Source organism: Macrobrachium rosenbergii, chromosome 51 (assembly GCF_040412425.1).
Source record: "Macrobrachium rosenbergii isolate ZJJX-2024 chromosome 51, ASM4041242v1, whole genome shotgun sequence".
In the NCBI taxonomy this organism is placed as follows: domain Eukaryota; kingdom Metazoa; phylum Arthropoda; class Malacostraca; order Decapoda; family Palaemonidae; genus Macrobrachium; species Macrobrachium rosenbergii.
The window spans coordinates 6,110,081-6,134,039 of record NC_089791.1 but is presented as its reverse complement, the minus strand read 5'-3'; the positions used below and the strand labels follow the sequence as shown (position 1 = coordinate 6,134,039).

At 37.5% G+C, this 23,959-nt stretch overlaps 1 protein-coding gene across 1 annotated transcript in view; it reads left to right on the top strand.

The window, feature by feature from the left end:
* Positions 1 to 23,959, top strand: part of LOC136833126 (G-protein coupled receptor GRL101-like) — a 692,174-nt gene that overhangs the window by 568,481 nt on the left and 99,734 nt on the right. The window lies entirely within an intron of this gene.

Here is a 23,959-nt window from a genome sequence, read left to right as displayed (position 1 = left end):
TGAGGAAGTGGTGTATAACGTAAGTCAGCCATGTTGACAGTCAACTCAAAAGGTACATAATCTCATCTGTATCCCATGCTGTTACTGAACCATGAAAACCACTAGGGAAACGTCGTATGATAAAACTATGAAACAATTTCAAGTTACTAACTGGAACTTCCACAAGCAACCCCCTATCAGGTACACTAACTTTAAGATACTACCCATACAAATTCATCCCAGTAAAAATTACCTGAGAACAATACAGATATGCTGCATTCATTAAAGTCAATTCTAAACACCCAAGAGGTAAAATATCTCCCACAATTCCCCCTTAGAAGCAGCAACCACTGCCTTACCCTGAGTTTTGAATTTCCGATGACACTGTTCTGCTTCTTTCCTCAATATTCATCAAGGTAGTTTGACAGGAAGACAAAGCTACCGTAACATCTAAGTCTCCCATCATCCTATCAACTGTGACCAATAACCCATTTAAAGAAGTCCTTAAAGTCTCAAAACCTTACCATAATTTCTCATAACTATCTCGTAAAGTCATCAAAGTTTTACCATGGCTAGCAAATACTACTGATACGTACTCAATTCTCGCCCAAATTAGCAATTGACATACTCGCAATCGCTCCTTAGATCATAACGGCTCCAATTACCAATGGCGCAATCCTCTTACTCCTTCTTGAAGAGAACTGAAAAGTCGAAACACCTAGATCTAAAAGCCATGTTAAAGTCTTCTTAATCGTATCCTAAACCCTAACCACTGTAGCATTAAGCTCAGTTAGCCAACTCTGTAACAGGTCGGATAGATTGTCTGATATTCATCTCACCCAAAAAAAAAATTTCCTAAGCAACTGAACTTTATTCTCAAACACTATACTCAAAGATATTGCGTCAGACAACAACCACACATCATAATCTTCTCGCATAATAACACCCGGGCCTAACCTCGCTATGGAATTAGCCCATGCCACGACTTCCAAAGTCATGAGAATACGAAACTTCAGCATATAAAAAAACAAAAGAAAGAACCTGCAAGACACTCTAACATTTTGTTCACCAATCCCCCATTATCTGAAATCAGCACCTCAGGAACCCCATAACGACAAATATATCCATTAAAGAATGCGACTGCCACCTCCCCACTGTTTTATGCTTCAAAGGAAAAATCTCTACGAACCTAGTTAATTCATCAACAAACAGGTGCCTATGGCCATAACTAGACTCAGAGAAATTGGGCAGTAGGTCCATATGGACCCTAGAAAAAGGCTTTGCTGGGAATAGGAAATGAACCCAATTTACAAGAAACGACCCTGATGGCTGACATGCATTACAAACTGAACAATCTCTTCCAAAGTCTTCCACTGACGTGAGCATATTCTTCCAAAACAATTGTCCCCTTATATTCTGATGTGTCTTCTCAATACCCAAATGCGGACTGCCAGACCTACAGTGAACAATATCCAGAACCGTAGGCACTAAACTCCTAGGAAGAACTATTTGTGTCGTATCACCCCTATCCTCACTGTTTCTAAGTCTGTATTTAATCTTCCTAATTAATAAATTACCCTCTAACTCAAACCCTGCAAAAGACAACTTATAACCCCTTCTAACTAAATCCCCTCTAAGAAATGCTCTTGTGTCTGCCAAAATCTCATCCTCATCCATTTTAGCTTCTACTAAACTAATATCCCAGTCTATGCAATCTCCAGATACATAACATACATGATTACCATCTGAATCAGAAAAATTTCTACTAAGGGCATCCGCTGCAACATTGTGTTTACCCTCTATATACCTAAGCTTGGCATCAAAATCCCTGATTGTCAGATACCATCTAGCTCTTTTAGGGGAAAGATCCAGCTTATCGAAAAGATCCAACAATGGTTTATGACTCTACTTGATTGCCCGTCAATAACATCTTAAAATGAATCAAACCAGACACTACGATAAAGACCTCTTTGTCCACTACCGACCATAGCCATTCATTACTACCCCATGTCTTAAACTTCCTACTGTAAAATGCAATCTATCACTCCTATAGGTCAACACATTCACCATATTGCCTAGCGATTTGTGCCACAGGAAAGAAAGGCCCGCTTTCGGGCAACGGGCTACGATGTGATCTGTAACTTTCATCGATGAGGTCGAGAAAGCTCTGAAGTCTTCATGCACTGAATCGCAGATGGCAAGGTCTTGAGGCCAGAGGAGCGTTTCTGTCTAACTACCAGGTATATTAGCCCGGTGAATTGAGGCTCGCTAGGGAATCGAACCCGAGACCTATCTTCTAACAAGCAGGTATTAATTTACTAAGTATGTCAACAAAGAACAAAATAGTTTAAGATATTGTTCCTTATATATATATGTATATGTATATGTATATGTATGTATATATATATATATATATATATATATATATATATATATATATATATATATATATATATATATATATATATATATATATATATATATATATATATATATATATATATATATATATATATATATATATATATATATATATATATATATGAAAAGCCTATAGGTCACAAGTATGTTATGAATTACAATACACAGTGAATGTCGAATTAACAAATGGGGAAGAAAACTCTCCCAATCTTGGAGAGAATGTTTAGCTATCACCTGACACATTTCCTCGTTAGGTAAAATGATGGCGTCAGGTTTCTCGAGACGTGGGATCAGGTGATGTGACTCGGTATGTGCGTTCGCCGGAAGTGTCCAGGTTCCAGTGGGGAACATTCATTTGTTGCTTTCTTTTGGGTGGAGTCCCAAGGTGCGAAGGGATTAGAAATGGGAAAAGAAATCATTGGAGGACCAACATTGAACATTATTAAAAGTCTTTAGTGAAGACTTTGTAGGTCGTGATTTATCATTTAAGAATGTGAACATTGCTGTTTGGAGGTAGGAACCACATTCAATTTCTCAAACTGTAGATTGTCTTTCTCCATTTTCATAACGTCTTTTTTGTTCAAGCATTTATGGTATGATACATATTTCGTAACATGGGAGGAATTCCCATATCTTTATTTTTATGATTTTGGGGATTAATGAGGAATTCATTTGACTTATTCAGATGTTTCGCTGAGAAAGAGGTTGAAGATGTACTCACTGGAAATGTACTGGACTTTGACTTATTTTGACCTTTGCAAGTTACAGTGTAAGACTATAATGTGAATGATCTTTGGGAACTTTAATATTACATTTTAATCCATTTCTTATTTCTTGCAATCCAGTTATGTTAGATTTTGTCAAATAAATTATTTTGGGTAAAGCTTGTTTCACTGTAGACCTGAGAGAGAGAGAGAGAGAGAGAGAGAGAGAGAGAGAGAGAGAGAGAGAGAGAGAGAGAGAAAGCAGAGTGATTGGGTACTGAGATGAGCTACCAGCAGCCTTTGTGCTGCCACTACCAAGGCTACCAATAAATGGGACGTCTCGACTTCGTAGTGACAGGTAAGCAATGAAATTACCCTCAGCTGGGCTACAGTAATTTGGTGGCAGCTCATTAGGGACCTCTGAAAGCCTCTGAGAGAGACGGGTGACATGGAAACGAGGTTATGTAGGACGTATTTTAGGGAGTGTTCCAATAATCTGGGAAGAGTTAGGATGATAGCATTAGTTGCTGACTAAGGTATTTTCGATCCCCTTGGGGGAGACACGGCAATGCATGATCAGTTACTAGTGGCCTTGTGTGATAAGTGGGTGTGTTAATGGGTCGTGAGACGTGCGTGTGTGTATTTCTTCTATTTCAGATTGGGAATGGTTTCTGGTACTTTTGCAGGGCAGGTTATTGCAGACAGAGAGGGTTTACTATGTAAGTGTTCTCTTTGTGTTGGTTGTGGTGAGGAATTAGAGGGGAACAAGCTGGTTCAAGGGCGATCGAGTGTTTTTCTTTATTGCGTGTGTGTGTGTTAGTCAGAGCAGGTGTCTACACTTGGTAAAATAGTGTATAGGTACGCTCCAAAGAGACTTATGTTTCGAGGAAATTTAGATGGTTAACAGTTAGGGTGTGTCCTTTTGGTTGGTATATGTGTTCTCCTTGATGACGGAAACAGTTTTTTTTTTTGTGCAGTCGAAGCGATCATGGACTGTTATCGAGCTAGGGGTGGTGATGATCTGGTGACGTCATTGAGAGTGAGTTGATGCAGTTATCCCGCTGCTTTCCCGTTCTCTGCGAGCCCATTTTCTTTGTGTGGGTGGACTAAAGTATTTCTGCTTCATCATTCGAAGTTGCCATTTAGAATTTTTTTTTTAAGGTTCGCATCTGCGGCTAGGGTTACTTCATTGTTCGCATTTAGCATTTAGAATTTAAATTAACGGTTTGCATTTGCATTAGTCTTGGAAATTTGCTGAATTTTTTACTGTTTGTTTTTCTTTTTTCTCCTTTTGTTCTTTCTCTTTTATTTCTTTCTTCCTTTGGGAGTTATATGAAGTTGAGATCTGGTCGAGTTCTTGGAACTTGGGGGGGTTATCCATTCCAATAATACGGTGGAGGCTAATGAAGGTAAGGATAAAGTAACAATGTTGCACAAATTTATATCTGTAAACACTGGGGTTCGCCCATTTCCCGGGCTGGTTGATAGCGATCTTCGAGTTCCCCTTGAAATTTTAGAGGGGGTGACGAAGTTTTTAGTTGTCAAGAAAATAACAGATGGCGTAGAAGCTTTCAATGAAGAAAAAGGCTTCCTTAGTGTAGGTAAAGGGGATATTGGACAATGTTGCTGGAGTCATCACTTTTTTAAGTGTAGGATCTGGGATGATCTTAAGAATTTTTTGAGAGCGTCATACAGAACGGCTGGAGCTGGCGATGTAGTTTGAGATCTCAGAGCTCTTTTCAAGGTCCATAAAGGCCATGATTAGCTGGTCACGTTTAGTCCCAGATGTTTTGATGTTACGTGGGATTTTTCAAAGAAGTTGAGAAATTCTGGTTGGGTAAATGGAGGCTCTATTATGATAGAGAATCTTGCAACGTGCGTGGATCCTGAATGACGTCCCTGATGCTATTGCAAATAGTTTTGACAAGGAAATAGAAAAGGGGTCGGATGAGAATTTACTGTTCTCTCAGCTTCATAAGCACTTGTTGAAATGTCCTACATTAGATAGCGCCTTTATGGATGGGATGCCGAAATCTTCCGGGGCGATTCCGAAGCATCATACACAGAGTAATTCTGACTCCACAGTTATGAGGTTATGTGCCCAGAAAGAGGATGATAAGTCTTCTGTTAGTTCAGGATCCCAAGGGCACTGTTATAACTGTAATGTGCAGGGTCATACTAAGAAGTTTTGTAGGGTGAAATATTGTGGTGATTGCAAGTCTCAATATCACTGTTGGCGGTTTTGCCCACTTCCTAAACAGAATGAGTCTAAAAGCACACCTCAGAGTTCTGGGCTGGCAGGTAGGAGAACTCCTCAAGGGGGTTTTTTGGGAGCCTCTAGGGGCCAGCAAAATTTTTGATGGACCGACCAGCAAAAAGGGAAGAGATAAATGGGGTTATTTTTTGTGATAAAGACTTCTGGGGGAACCCTCAGAGCCGAAGCCAGTGATAAAAAGGTCTGTGCATGGGGTGGGTGTGAGTATTTTTATAGATACAGGTGCCTCTGTTAATTTGATGAATTATGAGTTGTTCTGATCGATGTTTTCCGATCGTTCTTTGAGACCTGCTAGAGACAGTATGTGATGTTCAAGCAAATATGTTATGGCTTTTGGGATAAGTAGATGTGGATTTATCTCTTCGGGGTAAACTTTTACAGAACCATTTTTGGTTATACGAGGGGCTGCTTTGGGGAATACTTAGTTAATGGGTCATCCAGCATGTCGGAGACGCAAAATCTTGGTTCATACAGGGGTATGTGGTATAACTGTTGGGGTGCCTGGTGTTTTTGTGCCTTATGAGGGGATGGATGTGAGTGGACTGGATGATGGTAATGGATCGGGTGTACATGAGAATTTGCTGGTGGATTCTGAACATGTTTCGGTGGGTAGGAAGTGTTATAAGGGGGTTTTGTTGGATGATGTGGTTCTAGGTCCTGGTATAGTTGCTATGGTGAAAGTTCGTGTGAAAGGAGTGCATAAATCCAGACAGGTGTGTGTGGATGGTTGTAGTGAAAAGCTGAAGGGGGTAGTGTGTACGGGTTCTATAAACAATGTAACAAGTTCAGGGGATACTTGGTTGGAATTGCTAAACTGTGATGATTCAGTTTGCAATTATCAGAAGGGTACTTATGCAATTGACTTTGTTCACTGGGTCGATGAAGATAATTCAGTTGCTATTGTCGGGGATTTTTGTAGTTTTACCGAAGCAGATTTACAGGCTAGGAGGCAGGTTTTTAGGGATCATTTAGCCAATGTTGATTTTAAAGAATACGTTGAGGGTGTGGAAAATGTTCTGGCTGAGTTTGCAGACATAGTCGCACGTATAGGGGATAAGTTAGGGTTAGTAAATGTGTTAGAACACAAGGTTCATTTAGAGGACAAGACTAAGCCTATTTTTATTTCTTCATATAGGATTCCTTTTCAGATTAGAAAACAGGTCGAGCAAGAGGTTAATAAGTGGGAGGGGAAAGGCATTGTTAGGCTTAGTTCCTCGCCTTTTAATTTCCCGTTGTTATCAGTGTCTAAGAAGCATGGTATAGTCCGAGTTTGTGTGGACTTTAGGAAGTTGAATGAGAATGAGAAAACCATCCCTAATCATATTTGTTGAGACTGGGGGCAAGAATATTTATTCTTCAATTGGTCTGATGCAAAGGTACCTGCAAGTACCGCTTAGCGAGAGGAGTCAAGAGTAGACGGGCTTCTCATTGCCGAAGGGGCATTATGAGTTCATACAGATGCCATTTGGTTTATCATGTAGTCCTATGACATTTGCTAGGCTAATGAATACAGTTTTGCATGGCTTGATAAGGAAGTCCACATTTATTTATACGGACGATATCTTAGTTGCCACTGATTCCATAAAGGAACATTTAGAGGTTCTTAGGGAGGTTTTTAGGAGGCTTAGGTTAGTGGGCTTGAAGATAAAATTAGCTATGTGTAATTTTCTGAAGAGGTAAATAGTATATTTGGGTCATGTCATTTCTAAGGAGGGTGTTAAAGTGAATGATAATAAAGTTAGGGCAATTGTAGATTTTGCTACTCCCAAGAATAAGAAACAGATTCAGTCTTTCTTAGGCATGGCTGGATTTTTCTGTAGGTTTGTGAAAGGTTTTTCTATTCTAGCATCTCCCTTAACAGATGTCCTGAGGGATGATGTGCAGTTTGTATGGGGAGATAGACAGCAATCAGCTTTTCAGAAGATTAAGGATGCCTTAGTGAATCCCCAGTGTTGAAGTTTCCTGATTTGGAATGTCCTTTCACGTTGGTGACAAATGCCAGTCATGATGGTATAGGGGCCTGCCTTATGCAGAAGTTCGATGGAAGACTCCATCCAATTGCATTTTACAGTAGGAAGTTTAAGACATGGGGTAGTAATGAATGGCTATGGTCGGTAGTGGACAAAGAGGTCTTTATCGTAGTGTCTGGTTTGATTCATTCTAAGATGTTATTGATGGACAATCAAGTAGAGGTTCTTACTGACCATAAGCCATTGTTGGATCTTTTCGATAAGCTGGATCTTTCCCCTAAAAGAGCTAGATGGTATCTGACAATCAGGGATTTTGATGCCAAGCTTAGGTATATAGAGGGTAAACACAATGTTGCAGCGGATGCCCTTAGTAGAAGTTTTTCTGATTCAGATGGTAATCATGTATGTTATGTATCTGGAGATTGCATAGACTGGGATATTAGTTTAGTAGAAGCTAAAATGGATGAGGATGAGATTTTGGCAGACACAAGAGCATTTCTTAGAGGGGGTTTAGTTAGAAGGGGTTATAAGTTGTCTTTTGCAGGGTTTGAGTTAGAGGGTAATTTATTAATTAGGAAGATTAAATACAGACTTAGAAATAGTGAGGATAGGGGTGATACGACACAAATAGTTGTTCCTAGGAGTTTAGTGCCTACGGTTCTGGATATTGTTCACTCTAGGTCTGGCAGTCCGCATATGGGTATTGAGAAGACACATCAGAATATAAGGGGACAATTGTTTTGGAAGAATATGCTCACGTCAGTGGAAGACTTTGGAAGAGATTGTTCAGTTTGTAATGCATGTCAGCCATCAGGGTCGTTTCTTGTAAATTGGGTTCATTTCCTATTCCCAGCAAAGCCTTTTTCTAGGGTCCATATGGACCTACTGCCCAATTTCTCTGAGTCTAGTTATGGCCATAGGCACCTGTTTGTTGATGAATTAACTAGGTTCGTAGAGATTTTTCCTTTGAAGCATAAAACAGTGGGGGAGGTGGCAGTCGCATTCTTTAATGGATATATTTGTCGTTATGGGGTTCCTGAGGTGCCGATTTCAGATAATGTAAGGGGATTGGTGAACAAAATGTTAGAGTGTCTTGCAGGTTCTTTCTTTTGTTTTTTTATATGCTGAAGTTTCGTATTCTCATGACTTTGGAAGTCGTGGCATGGGCTAATTCCATAGCAAGGTTAGGCCCGGGTGTTATTATGCGAGAAGATTATGATGTGTGGTTGTTGTCTGACGCAATATCTTTGAGTATAGTGTTTGAGAATAAAGTTCAGTTGCTTAGGAATTTTTTTTTTTTTCAAAGATGAATATCAGACAATCTATCCGATCTGTTACAGGGTTGGCTAACAACTTAATGGTACAGTGGTTAGGGTTTAGGATACGATTAAGAAGACTTTAACATGGCTTTTAGATCTAGGTGTTTCGACTTTTCAGTTCTCTTCAAGAAGGAGTAAGAGGGCTGCGCCATTGGTAATTGGAGCCGTTATGATCTAAGGAGCGATTGCGAGTATGTCAATTGCTAATTTGGGTGAGAATTGAGTACGTATCGGTAGTATTTGCTAGCCATGGTAAAACTTTGATGACTTTACGAGATAGTTATGAGAAATTATGGTAAGGTTTTGAGACTTTAAGGACTTCTTTAAATGGGTTATTGGTCACAGTTGATAGGATGATGGGAGACTTAGATGTTATGGTAGCTTTGTCTTCCGTTCAAACTACCTTGATGAATATTGAGGAAAGAAGCAGAACTGTGTCATCAGAAATTCAAAACTCAGGTTAAGGCAGTGGTTGCTGCTTCTAAGGGGGAATTGTGGGAGATATTTTACCTCTTGGGTGTTTAGAATTGACTTTAATGAATGCAGCATATCTGTATTGTTCTCAGGTAATTTTTTACTGGGATGAATTTGTATGAGTAGTATCTTAAAGTTAGTGTACCTGATAGGGGGTTGCTTGTGGAAGTTCCAGTTAGTAACTTGAAATTGTTTCATAGTTTTATCATACGACGTTTCCCTAGTGGTTTTCATGGTTCAGTAACAGCATGGGATACAGATGAGACTATGTACCTTTTGAGTTGATTGTCAACATGGCTGACTTACGTTATACACCGCTTCCTCACAGCAGCGCTTTATGGAATGACTTCTATGAGCCTCAACTGATACAAGTTGGATATGAGGGCCATCTACGTTACGCCTGCAGGTTTCTACGCCTGCGCCTTCATGAGAGGATCCATTGTGTTTTGGGAGATGTTGGATGGGATGTCTACAAGTCGACGTTGTTGCTGGAAGACATCTGTTTGGTGCAAAGGTTTCGTGGACGCCACATTCAACATGGGCTTGTGCAGTCGCAAGCCTTTCAGGATATTTGGATTGTCAAGAATTCAAGATGTGAAGAGAAACATGGGCGTGTGCAGTCGCAAGCCATCCAGGATATTTGGCTCATCAAGAATGCAAGAAGTGGAGAGATGCATTCTACAATGAACTGTTTATTGGAATAACAGTCGTGCAAACGAAACAAGCATCTTTCGTATCTAGTGCACATTGTTTGCTATGATTTTTGAGCTGGCCCCTACTGAACTTTCATTATGGATATTTGTCGCACCTAGGCAGGGACGCCCAGTGGCAGATGGGCCGAACTCCTATTAAGATTTAAGCTGACTAATTGCTGGCCTGTGAAAAGGTGTGTCCGGTGTAGGTGGCCTTTATGTTGACGTTGGTATTTTCTGCAGTGGATATCTCATGCGCTCATTTTGTGCCCTCCAGTCATGGCCAAGATGCATGGGGACAACGTGACAGATTGATGGAAGCTTTGTGACATCTGCGGACTCAGAAGTCGGAGTCCTTCGAACACTGAACTTGACAAGGGAGGGGTTATTAAGTGAATGTGTGCATATGTGCACTCTCTAATGTGTATATTATAGAGGAACCATATAGGGGGTATTCACTTTGAATTGCGGCTGGTGTGATCGCTCGTTTGAGCTGTGTTAGTGAATAAGAACACCCCAATGGGCCATAGAATGTAAAATAACTCATTAACATTTACATCTTTTCCAGACATTAGGTGGAATACCCATTTTACGTTGCAGTGAACCCCCTCTGTTCTCCATTATACATTTTTCCCTTTTCTTCTCCATTATGCATTTTTCCGTTTTAAGTGTCTATTTTTTTATACACCATTTCAGGTTTAAATATAAGCTGTGTTTCTTTTAATAGGAATTCTGGTTCAATCCTGTGAGGACGAATATATTGGAAGTGGTGTTCTTTAACATACTATATGACATTTATTTTGGTCTAGAGTAATCATGACCTATTTATTTTGTTTGGTGACCAGGGTGTTAGTCACTGGTATTGGTTGGTCTAGAATCATTAATTCGACTGATTGTGAGTCTGAGCTTCCTCTAGTTATGACTTCCATTTTCATGGGGTGTGAGAAACTCCATTTCTTGACCATAGCTTTTGCTGAATTTGCAAATAAAGTCTAGTTTTGTATCTCGGCATTTTATTCCAGTAGGCCTTTGTTTGAGGATAGATACAGTGAGAGGAGTCGACGAGAGAGACAACGTGCTGACCCAATGCTGGCCACTGCTACAGGAGAATCTGAGGGATGTAAGATATGACACTGTTCTTAAAACAGATGTAGGAAGAGATTATGACCCCATCTGACCTTGTATTAGTGCATAATATATATATATATATATATATATATATATATATATATATATATATATATATATATTAATACCGATTAAACTGTTGTTTTATTATAATAATTTTGTTTATATATTATATTAATCTATTAACCTGTGGCAATACATTCATGTTCGAAAAAATAAAGGATAATCAAACAGGCTTTAATTTTGTTCCACTTAAACAAAGTTTGTTACTTATGCTCACCTGTATGTATATATATATATATATATATATATATATATATATATATATATATATATATATATATATATATATATATATATATATATATTTACACACGTATAATATTATATATATATATATATATGTGTGTGTGTGTGTGTGTTTTATCAGGTTATCCCCTCATTCCCCGTACAAGGGCAAGAACTTACATAGGAAACGGTTGGCAACATTGGTAACTCATGACCGAAGATTCCTCTCTTCTCTCTCTCTCTCTCTCTCTCTCTCTCTCTCTCTCTTAACTTTACTGAAAACCCCCTAACCTAAGTGCGTGTGAATCAAACCCCAGAATTCAAAGAACAGACATTTATTATGCAAATCTAACAAAGGACAGGTAATTGAAAAATCATGCTAGTTAGGTAATTAATCCCAATTGCGCTATATCCCAAAGCAAAATAAAACTTTTGCAAGACATTATTATATGTATGAACTAACTCCCGCTTTGCACAAAACAAACCCAAAATCCACTACATAAGTTTGTATGTGATCTGAAAAAAATCACATAGTCACTTTGGCCCCTAGTTTCATTCCCACAAGGGGCTGTATGTCATATTAAGGTTGTACCTCACTTGAAACATTCTGAAAGGTACAAAACAATGTATTAGACCACAGTTCGTAACACATTGTATACACAATAAAAATATCAAATAAAGGCAAGCATTAATCACTGTAAATCAGTCAGAGCTGTAATGCAAAGTCATAAAGATTAGTAATTTTCCTAGGTCTCTGCTCACTTTCAGCAACAGGGAATTCCGATTCCCAACGTGTTCCAATGTGTCCCTTCAGTCTGGACTCTCACCAAGGAATGAACAATTTTCCGCTAGAGCCCTTTGCTCTTAGCGTTTTTGTAATGCACACACTGACACACAATTCTGTTTAACACACCCAAAAAACCCGACTCACACCGGACCAAAAGATTCCATGCCTTCCGATCCCGCTATGATGGAAAACTTCCGTTCTTGGACACGTGTTACCAACAACCCACTAAATCAAAGGTGATCGTCAGACAAGTGCTGAGAATGCGCCAGATCGCGCTTATTAAACAAGCATACTTCCCAACTGCAAAATGGCTGAACATTGCTAACCAGTTCATATGTCACCCATACTTTCGTAACCGGCCCCCCCCCCAAAGCTTTGATAGGGCTTGGCCACCTAAATACAGGTCGTCCTCAACCTGAAGTACACTTATTCAATCACAATGGCGCGGCTTTTATGATTCACTGTCATTTGCACCTGTGGGGACTGCCTCTTCTTAAGGATAATAGCCACAACAGTGATAACCATAATTACCAGTAGTGCACCAAGGACGCCTAGTAAGACGAACTTATTGCTGCTAATCCATTCTACGTAGTCTGTGTCCTCCATCCAGTTCAACGGTGGCAATGTTCTAACCTCCGGTAAGATTGGTAATTCCACAGCCTCGTGGTAATTACAGACATGTTGCATAAAGATCCTCCCTGACGAGTGGTAGATGTGTCTACTCATCACCAAGAAATGAGTAGAGACTATTCTGCACGCTCCGACGAACAGCTGAGAGCGCTCAAAGACGAACGATGTCGACTCGTTAAAACATAGCGTTGTCAACCTGCGTCTGTGACAATATATTGCCGAAATTGCTTCTAATGACATTACCTTATAATCACTAGGGGCCGGTCTAAATCCACATTGTGTAACAGTCATGTCGTGTGTCAACTCAAACTCACAAGCCACTAAGATAATAACCCTCAAAACAAATCCCTTATTATCACAGATACATTTATTATGAAGTAATGTACACCCAACCTTATAATCAGTGGTTACTGACTGAAATTTATCTCCTATTATATACATAACCTCTAGTCCCTCTAACATCACTACACTATTATTATATGTACGAGGGAAAGATCATATGATATAACTACAAAATGGATCCTTTGTGCTGGTAGGTATCTCCATTATTAATCCCCGTCTGATAAACATGCTTTTGTTATCCCATAGTATCTATATAAATCATTACCAGTAAAAATTATATTGGACCCCCGTTTATAAGCCCCATTCGTCAAAACTGATTCTAACACCCCCAAAGGTAAAATGTCTTCAGAAATACGCCCTTCCGATGCCGCTATTACCGCTTTCACTTGAGATTTGATCTGTCAGCAATGATTTGGTCTCTTTCTCAATATTTAAAATTGTATGTACCGTAAAGAAAGCAATTGTCAAATCTAGGTCACCCTGGACCTCCCGAACTGTAACTTGTAACACATTGAACGTTTCCCTCAAATCATCTAAAGGCTCGTGTAACTCTACATTACTCACATTTAACTTCAGCTTCCAATGCTTTAGCCTTCGTCAGGCTCATAATTGCTACCCCACCAATTGCTGCTACGGCCTGTGCCATCGCCCCACAATTAAAGACACCGCCCTTTTACATCTCTCAGTTCTACCACACGTAAGTTTTGTACCATTCGGTTTCGTGTCCAGAAACCACGTAATTGTCTCTTTAATAGTGCCCTGAATTCTGTCAGCTGTAACTCTAACTTCAGAAAACAAATGTGTTAACAGATCTGACATATTATATTCCAATCTTACCTCCTCTAGTCTCCTCATTAGCATTTCAACACTATTCTGAGAATATTCCAACTCTGTCCTAGTCGACGCAAGTTCCTCAAATTCCACTCTCATAACAATCCTATCATCGTCGAGCCAAAAGTCATGATTTTCTTCAATTACGACCCTCAGTTGCAAATAAACCTTGCCTACTGCATTCACAGCCGCCACAAAGGTGAAGAGTATGCTAAACCCCCGCATCTGAGAACAAAGGAAAGAAAAAAACCCATAAATAACTGCTTAACCCCACAAAGAAAAAAAAAGATTGAAAGACTCCACGGTCAGCACACCCCACATTTCAAAACTCGTTATCCCAAAACATTAAACTGTTCTTTTAATCGTAGAAATGTGTGTTAATCTCGTCACCCCTGTGTCTTCATTCAGACCACAAACCTATTTCCCCTTTTCTCTTGTATAACCCGAAACGGCCCGTCAAATTTGGGACCTAACTTATAATTCAAGTCGTTTTTTACATTAATCTTCAAAAACACCTTATCCCCAACTGCAACTCTTACACTATCTGATTTCACATTACTTCTCGCAACCATTTCTCAGGTCTTTGACTCAAATTACTACTAAGACGTAGTAATTTATGATGTAACTGTATTATCACAATTGCTGCATGTTCGATTAAAATTTCATTACTTGCTTGTTCCTTTCGAATTTTTCTAAGCAGTTTGGGTGTCGTCAGATGTTTCACCAAAACGTTTATTAAAATTATTGCGCTATCCTTCTGAAAAGTTGTTTGTTCTTGGTAAATTGTCTCCAATAAACCTTACTGTCACACATTGCATCACCCAAGCATGTAAATCCTTCACAGAGGAGTTTTCTTGCACCTCTTTCTGTCTTGATGAACTCCATTTTACTGAGGGGATACAGTTTTGAATTTAAAACCCTTAATTTTGAAGTTTTTTTAAATTAAAGTATGCTAAACTACAAAAATGCTTATTACAGTAAACCCCCGTATTCGCGTATTAGTTCTGATGTTTGTTAAAATCTTTTAATGCCAACCTCGTGTTTTCCTATAATAACACACTAAAAGGAATGTTAATAAAAACTAGCCATAAAGAAAACAGCAACATAATATATAAAATTCCATGTTTGGACTGCCCCTCTTTTTATATTGGCCAGTCTAGCAAAGATTTAGATGTACGTATTAAGCAACATAAGTATTCAGTCAAAACTGGACAAACATCCAATGCTATATTCATTCATTTAAATGAAAACTCTCACAGGATAAACTGGACTGAAAGTTCAGTGATTGCCAGATCGAAAGATTTCTCTTCAAGAAGTCTTTTGGAATCCACCATTATACAGCATACCTCCAACTGTAATTTTAACCTTAGTCCTGGCTTGTATTTGGACCCCTGTATTAGAAAAATGTTTAAGAATGACCTAAAAGATAAAATCACTGACTTAATAAGAAATTAATTACCATATGTATAGTTTCTATGTAGTCGTATGTTTAATATAATTTTTATTTGTAAAAACACTCATCTTGCAAAAATTGTTATTGTTTACAAAAAAAAAGACAATTATTGAGTTGTACATTTATAACATTTTTTGGTGGTCAGTCACCTCCTTGTATAATCTTTTAATTGTCCTGTCCCTGCTTCTGAACAGTTGATCTTAATCCTTTGTAAAACCTCTTAAATATTTAACCCTATTTTGGCCATTCTACTAATTCTTCAGTTGTGTTGGATTCCAGGTACATATTTTTTTTCCTTTGTAATCCCCATCTGTCATTTGTATGAGTTTTCTTTGTAAACTTATTTTTATATTTCTTCAATCTGCAAAGGACGACAGTCGAAAGGCCTTGCAGCACTCCAGTGTTTCTCTTTTCCTTCGTGGATTTTGCTTTATATATATATATATATATATATATATATATATATATATATATATATATATATATATATATATATATATATATATTTGCAAGATTTTCGCTCCTGGCTGGCGTAAGTTTACTGATACGGAAGGCAGCGAGAACACTGAAACCAGTTCTCCCTTTTATTTACATCGACGTATCGGGAATCCCTTGCCGTCAGGTCTACAATAAAATTGATTTTTAACAATAATAAAAAATGTGCTGAAACGGCTAATATTTATTAGCAATTTAGTTACGTAACAAAATAGTTGTCAAGATAAAAGTAAAATAAAATCTACACAGAAGTTTTAAGCTAAAACTGCATAATTCAGTGAAATAGCATAGATAAAAATTCACAAAAAAAAATGTTGCCGGGCTTGCTGTTAAGAACCGTGGCTGCTATCTGATAAAGAAAAAATACTCAAAAACGATTTAAAAAAAAAGAGGGGACAGAGAGAGAGACAAAGAGAGAGAGGTGTGAGTAATAGGCAGTTAGGGAATGTGTAATGGTGAGGAAGTAGTTTGGCTGTGCAAGGAAGGCGACAGTTTCTTCATGTAAAGGAAATTCTAAAAGAAGGAGCTAAAGGCAATCGTTAGTTCGACAGAGTATTTTGACATTATTATAAAAATTTAATATAATATCATACTATCAGTTTTACATGAATTTGACTGCGGCAGTTCTTCTTATTTTAAAATGCAGCCAGTGCGATGACTGATATCTCTAAGGGAACCGATGCGGACTTTCAGTAAGCATAGGGTAGATCCGACGTAATTTCCAAAATTACATTTTGAACAGGTAAATTTATAAACAACGGAAGGGCGCATCATTTCCGGAAGGGTGTCTTTGAATAGGAGAAGTCTGCCTATTGTTAAAGTGGTTTGAATATAAGCTTGAAGTTAACATACGGGTACATAGAGCTTAGCTATTGTAATTTCACGTCTACAGGCTGCATTTTTTACACATGGCAATGAAAAGTACATGGATAAACAGGGCTGATAAATATTCTTTAAAAACTTTTTAACAGTTCTGTCAAAGAGGTCAGAAGGATAACAGTTATTTTTCAAAAATGCTTCAAGATATGATACGTCATTGTGAAAATGATTCCAGTCTGAGACAGGGAATAGGCTCTGGATAAAAGTGTCTACTGAATTCAACTTAAGGTCACAAAGTAGTTACTAAAAGACCCAAACCAGTTTGTGTCTTTTTGCTAAAAAATATCTGTGTGAAATCTCCCACTACAATGTGAAATATTTATGCCTAGTAAAGGTAAATGATTATTTGATCCTACTTCCATAGTAAACCTGATATTTTGATGCAGTGTGTTGACAAACTCTAAAAACATTGGCATGGGATGTTTCTTTAAACAATAAAAACGTGTCATCGATGTATCGTCTACAAAAACTGGGCCAAAATAACGATGGGTATTGTTTAAGAAATAGTTCTTCAGGGTGGCACATAATTATGATGGCGAATGTAGGACCCAGTGGTGACTCCATTGCCACACCATCAACCTGTTTCAACAATTTTTTGTTAAAAGCAAATGGGTATCAGTCACTGCAAGTTCAAAAAGCCTTCTGAAACTATTTAAATCAAAGCCATTGAATAAAGTATTTTCGGTAGGGAAAAGCTTCCAAAGCACAATCACTCAAAAATGTTTGCAATATACTTCAAAACTTTTCGGACAACAGCTTATAATAGCGACATCTGGCGCTATTTGGCAACTCAGTACTTGCAGTCTCCTTTAAAGAGGGCTTTTTCTGATAATGTTGACTGTTGTCATACTTTACTTGATTAAAGGATGTTACTATAATACTTCAGAGGTCATCGCTGATCTTATGTTTTAATATTTTCATCTCCAAATGCCATCACTATTCGTATGTGTGAACTTTGTAGACATAGGCCTACGAGTATTATAAGTTGAACTATTAGCCTTATTAACATCAACAAATACGACTTTTGTAAAGATTTGCTTGCACATTATTATTAATCAACTAGTGAAACATATACATAAATATAAAATATACTGAACTAGACTAACAGATTTCACATCTATTTTCGTAATACATAGAATATAATTGCATTATAATATATATATATATATATATATATATATATATATATATATATATAATATATATATGTATATATATATAATATATATATGTATATATATATATATATATATATATATATATATATATATATATATATATATATATATATAATGCCGTTATCATGTGTAATTTCTCATTTCTTTCATTGTTACTTAGGCCTATCATTTTGATGCCTCTTATGAATTTAACTGAGCATATAACGACTATTTTTGTATTTCTTATTATCTAAGTTTCTAAAGAATTAAAATTAGCAAGACGTTCAACATTAATCTAGTTATTGTTAAACGCCAGCAGTGAAGAAGACTATCATGCTCATCAGTGGAGAATGTCTCCTCCTCATCGCAAAAGATGACTCTTACAGAAATCATCGGCCCCTGGATTATATTATAACACAAACCCTAACCTCTATTCTTTGTGTTTCTCTGATATGGAGTGTTTCTTGGCAGGAATATAATGAAATAATATCTTGGTCTCATGTGGCCTGTTACAAGTGGTTTGAGCAGCAACTTGAAGGGAGAGCGTAATGTTCTCTCTTTATACCAACAGCGGTTGTCAGGGGAGTTAGGCTGAGACCACCGAGAGACAAGGCCTGTTGGATATGACATCATGACGTGATGACGTCGACCCTGGTAGTCCGACGTTAGCGAGTCTTTCTCTCTCGAGCTTCCTTCCCGTACATCATTTGAGTACGAGGTTTTCTCGTGGTTCTGTTGTTTTATTTGATAATTGGACCGTAAAACTTGCATGGCATAATGAAGTAGCGTGCCACACATATATCTTGTGTGTTTTATTGTACGAACTTACTATGGTAAATAGGTAAACTCAACACTAAGTTCACTGCAACAAGTGTTTGACTTTTGCCTCTGGATAACATGACGATAACTAGCGTTGAATAATCCCTCGGATTCCAGTGCTTGGCTTCAAGCCTAAATTTCATATTCCATTCCATTCCACATTAGGATAACTTTTGACTGCAATATAAAGGATGTAGTCATCACACTGAAACCAGTGCTACGCCACGTTGGGAGCACAAACAAACGTACAGTTAGGTTTGTCTGGTAAGGTAACATGAGTTAGGCTTGTGCAAGTATAGCCTACACCCAGGTATAGCCTAAGAATTCTGTAGCCAGAAAAAGGGATTTAGGTAGGTGTTGTGAGCAGCAAGGTAAAGCGCAATATAAAGAAAGACTGGTTTAGCTTAAGAATTCTAAGTTTATATAAACATAGAGCTAACTGTAAAGGCGTTTTTCTATGTTTGAAGAATTTAAAGTCATATTTTGTCGGCCGGCTGTAAATATACCGTAATTGACCTTTGAAGACTACAGACTTAAGTACCTAACGCGGTGGGTCATTCATAAGCCCCCAGATAACTAATCGGCAAAAATTGTAACAGTAAACACCTCTAGAACGTTAACATTTTTAGGGGTTTACTGGTTACAATTTTGCTGTATTAGCTATGGAGGTGGGGGCTTGCCGAATGCCGGCTTAGACCTACCCCACGTTAGGTAATGCAAGTCGTGTAGTCTTCAAAGGTCAATGACAGCTTAGTTACAAAACAAAATATTACTTTAAATTCCTCTAAAGGTAAAATAACATAGGAAATCGTCAATTGCCAAGTCTAGCTCACCACTGGACAGCCAGTTTAGAATTACCTTGAATTTTAGTAGGAATTCATATAAACTAGACTTAACACAGAATTCCCAATATAGCCTATGTCCAGACAACTCCCAGTGTAGCCTATGTCCATACAACTCCCAGTGTAGCCTATGTCCAGACAACTCCCTGGGTAGCCTATGTCCAGACAACTCCCAATGTAGCCTATGTCCAGACAACTCCTAGTGTAGCTTATGTCCAGACAACTCCCAGAGTAGCCTGTGTCCAGACAACTCCCAGAGTAGCCTATGTCCTGACAACTCCCAGTGTAGCCTGTGTCCAGACAACTCCCAGAGTAGCATATGTCCTGACAGCCCCAGTGTAGTTTATGTCCAGACAACTCCCAGTGTAGCCTATGTCCAGACAACTCCCAGTGTAGCCTATGTCCAGACAACTCCCAGTGTAGCCTATGTCCAGACAACTCCCAGTGTAGCCTATGTCCAGACAACTCCCAGTGTAGCCTATGTCCAGACAGCTCCCAGTGTAGCCTATGTCCAGACAACTCCCAGTGTAGCCTATGTCCAGACAACTCCCAGTATAGCCTATGTCCAAACAACTCCCAGTGTAGCCTATGTCCAGACATCTCCCAGTGTAGGACTTAGCAAGAGCTTTGGAAATGGCACAGACATAGAAGTTATAGGTTCATCACAAGTGGATGTACAGTATAGTGATCAGGAAGTAGGCAAGTTACCATTGTCAGTAGTCAAAGGTAAGGGACAAACTTTATTGGACCTAGTTTGGTTAAGGTGAATAAAATTAGACTGGCCTAGTATTCTAGGGTTACAGGGACAAAACAGAAGGGATGTCAATAACAAGCCTAACCTCATGGCATTACTGTGTTTTAATGCTCATATATACATTTTGTACATATATTAAAAGACCATCTTTCCTCTTCCACAGGTAACAGTTGAGTACAGATTTATGAAATAGCATACTGTACAACACAATAGCCTACCTACAGTGAAGGCTAACTGCACAGTACATGCGTTTGTTCATGTTTCTGAAGTATGTCACTTAGGAGATTTAAAGATTCCTAGAGGTTCATGATACGAATATCACTGAGCAGATATTGAATAACTTGCAGAGAGCTGACATTGCTGAGTGTATTTCTAAAACCTGCAATAGCATTGCTGCCATAAAATTAGTGATTTCATTTTTGGCAATAATTTTAGATGATCAGTCAAACATTTGCTTGTGCTGAAATTCATATTTGAACAACTACAGTTAATGACTGAATAAATTTGATTATTCATCAGAGCTGGTAATATTGTCTTCTTTGTTTTGTATTTGTTCCCCTCAAAGTTATAGACTCTTGAGAGATAAGAAATACCTAATATTGCTGAGGTACTCTACCATCAGGAGTGTGTCTCCAAACAGTTTACCCCAGCGTCAGAACAAAATGACTCTTTTTCTAATGTACATTAAGAATAAATGTAAATCATTACCACCCAATGACAAAACAGTGGTACTGACGGTGGATGAAACTCACTTGAAACCATATTTTGATTATAAAGGTGGAAATTCAGTACACTTGTTGAGATGTAGGCTACCAGGAATAATTGGCTTGGCCAGAAAGATACAAATAAAACAATAAAGTTCCCACGGTTCTCCTTTGATGGAAATCATATTTTAGAAAATGAAATTCATTATGCACCATTCAGCTCTGAAAAAACTTCATGAGATAGAAGATGGTTTACTCTGAAACATTATTATAAACTGTCATGAAAAGCATTCTCCTCACCCACCTTTTAGAAATGAAGTGTTCATTTAGCTTAACAAATATTCAATGAGCATCTCATTCAAGCTTTACTAACTCTTGGAAAAAATCACTGTTTCCCTTTTTATCCAGAAGTTGCATATTTATGTAATTTTTTTTTACATTACATTTGATGGGCAATAATGAATGTAAAATCCCCATATAAAGGTCAAAGGTTAAATAATAAATATGCTACTCCAATAAGTAATGAAGGTCATTGTACAGAAAAAATAGCAAAATTAATAGTACTGGTTTCTGACATTTTATTGCATAATTATTGTTCCCAAAAAAACTATTGTAGCTAACAAAAAGTTGAATAAAAAGAGAAAGTTTAAAACTTCAACTACCAAATAATACCTGTATGCAAAAGACAATAATTAAGATATTTCATTCACATATAGTAGAGTAAACCAATGCACTGCCGTCTTGTAATCTGACGTTAACACTATGTATAAACATTTTTTAATACAATGATAAACATGTTTGTACTTCGGTATATACTATATTGTAACTGTAAATAAATTCTTTTGGTTCAGTATTTTATATTAATCTCTTAACCTGTGTTTCGAGTTAATATTATTTGGTGTACACAAATTAGTGTAGACGAAAAAAATAAGTAAATTAACTAATTACCATAACTGGCAAGCAACAAAATGTCTATTTTGGTGACGTTTTGTTTACATTTCTTTTGTCTGGGAACGTAGTCAGTGCTAGCGACTCGGACTACCGTTGCTTACGTCACAATACATCAAACAGGCCTTGTCTCTCAGTGGTCTTGGTTAGGCGGAGCTCCTTGATGCCTCCTTCAGTGATCATCCGATGATGATCCTTAATATTAGTGCAACAATGGGGTCGTCCTCCACTTTTTACAATGAATTTATTATATTTCCTCGTTCTCTCTGTTGTTGTATCCCTCTATACATGGTTGTTTTATTTACCTTAAGCTGCCGAGCAATATCTACGATAGAAACATTAGTCTTATGCAAGCTAATGATTGTGGTGCGGCTCAGTCTATTGCCCATCTTATCGGTGCAAGGGATGAGACAGTTTAGTCCAACTTTCCTGCCCGAATGTGGAGTCACATAATAACATACGACGTTATGAGATTTTTTCTTTTTTGTTTTTGACAACAATATTGGTTGAATTCTTTCTTTCTTTATTTATATATAATTTCACTGATGATTAATCAATATTATTTTATTAGTCAGTAAGCTTTTATCTGGATTCGAAATATAGTTTCTTCTTTGACTCTTTTGCCCAATCATCTGAAGTGAAATTTTTCAAAATGTTTCGTCATTTTTCGTAATATGAATTTTTCACCCACCATTCTTTTTTATATTGTTAACCGTATGATTAATAACCAAAATCAAATATGAAAATTACATTTCCTTGTAAATATCAAAAGAACAAATTACTGTCAGGTGAACGAAAACTTCTGGAACATTTTGCAAAACATTTTTGAGTGACTGTACAATTCTTAGTGTTTTGCTGAGGGGCACATTTGTAAACAACGACTCAACATCATGACTTACCATGAATTATTATTAAGAATATGCGCGCACACACGCACACATGCACACACACACACACACACATATATATATATATATATATATATATATATGTGTATATATATATATATATATATATATATATATATATATATATATATATATATATATATATGTGTGTGTGTATATATATACATATATATACACACACAGGGTATAACACGAGTTTATGCAAATATTTTGGGAAATGAAAGAAAAAGTCATTTTCAGCAGTAAATGTTTTATAAACATATGCATTTTAAGGCTTCGTTTATCGTTGAGGGGAATTTCAAAATAACGGTTATCATTAGCGCTGCTTTCATGCGATGGAGGTTAGTAAAGGGAGGTCGGAGCATCCTGGGATGTCGGAGGCGGGGATAGAGAACGTGGATGGAGTGATTAAGCGTATGTGAATAAAGTACCTCCCAATCAAATGGATTATTTAGATTTTGAAGAAAAAATGCATGCATCATTTAATCTCTTTCCCTCCCTATCAGTGGTATTCATTGGACACCGATAGAAAAAAAGAAAAGTAAACCTAATTAACTCTCCCCTCCATCAAAGATAGACTTATCAAAGATTTCAAATGTATGTTAAAAATCTCTCCCTCTCCATCTAAAGTATTCATCAGACACCAGTATTAGGCGTAGACTTATTCATGATTCCTGGTTCAACAATTCCGTGACGAGGCGGCAGGACAGAGCGACCGAGAATTCAACATTTTTCTGCTTACTTGATACATACGGCCATACGTTACCGCTGTTAGCTAATCGTTGAAATTAGATTACTTGTAACAAAAAGAATCGTAATTAATAGACTATCAATCCACTTGCTTTATTCACTTCACACCCCCCACCCCCCAACATCCCAGGCGAATTCCCTTCACCGACAAACGAAGCCTTGAAATGCATATGTTTATAGAACATTTTCTGCTCAGAATGACTTTCTTTCATAAACTATATATATATTACACTATATATATATATATATATATATATATATATATATATATATATATATATATATATATATGTATATATATATATATATATATATATATATATATATATATATAGTGGGTGGGGAGAAATTTTAGTCTCTTTATTGCAAAACGCTCTTTTAAGAAGTGTCTCTTGTGCTCGTGATAAAAT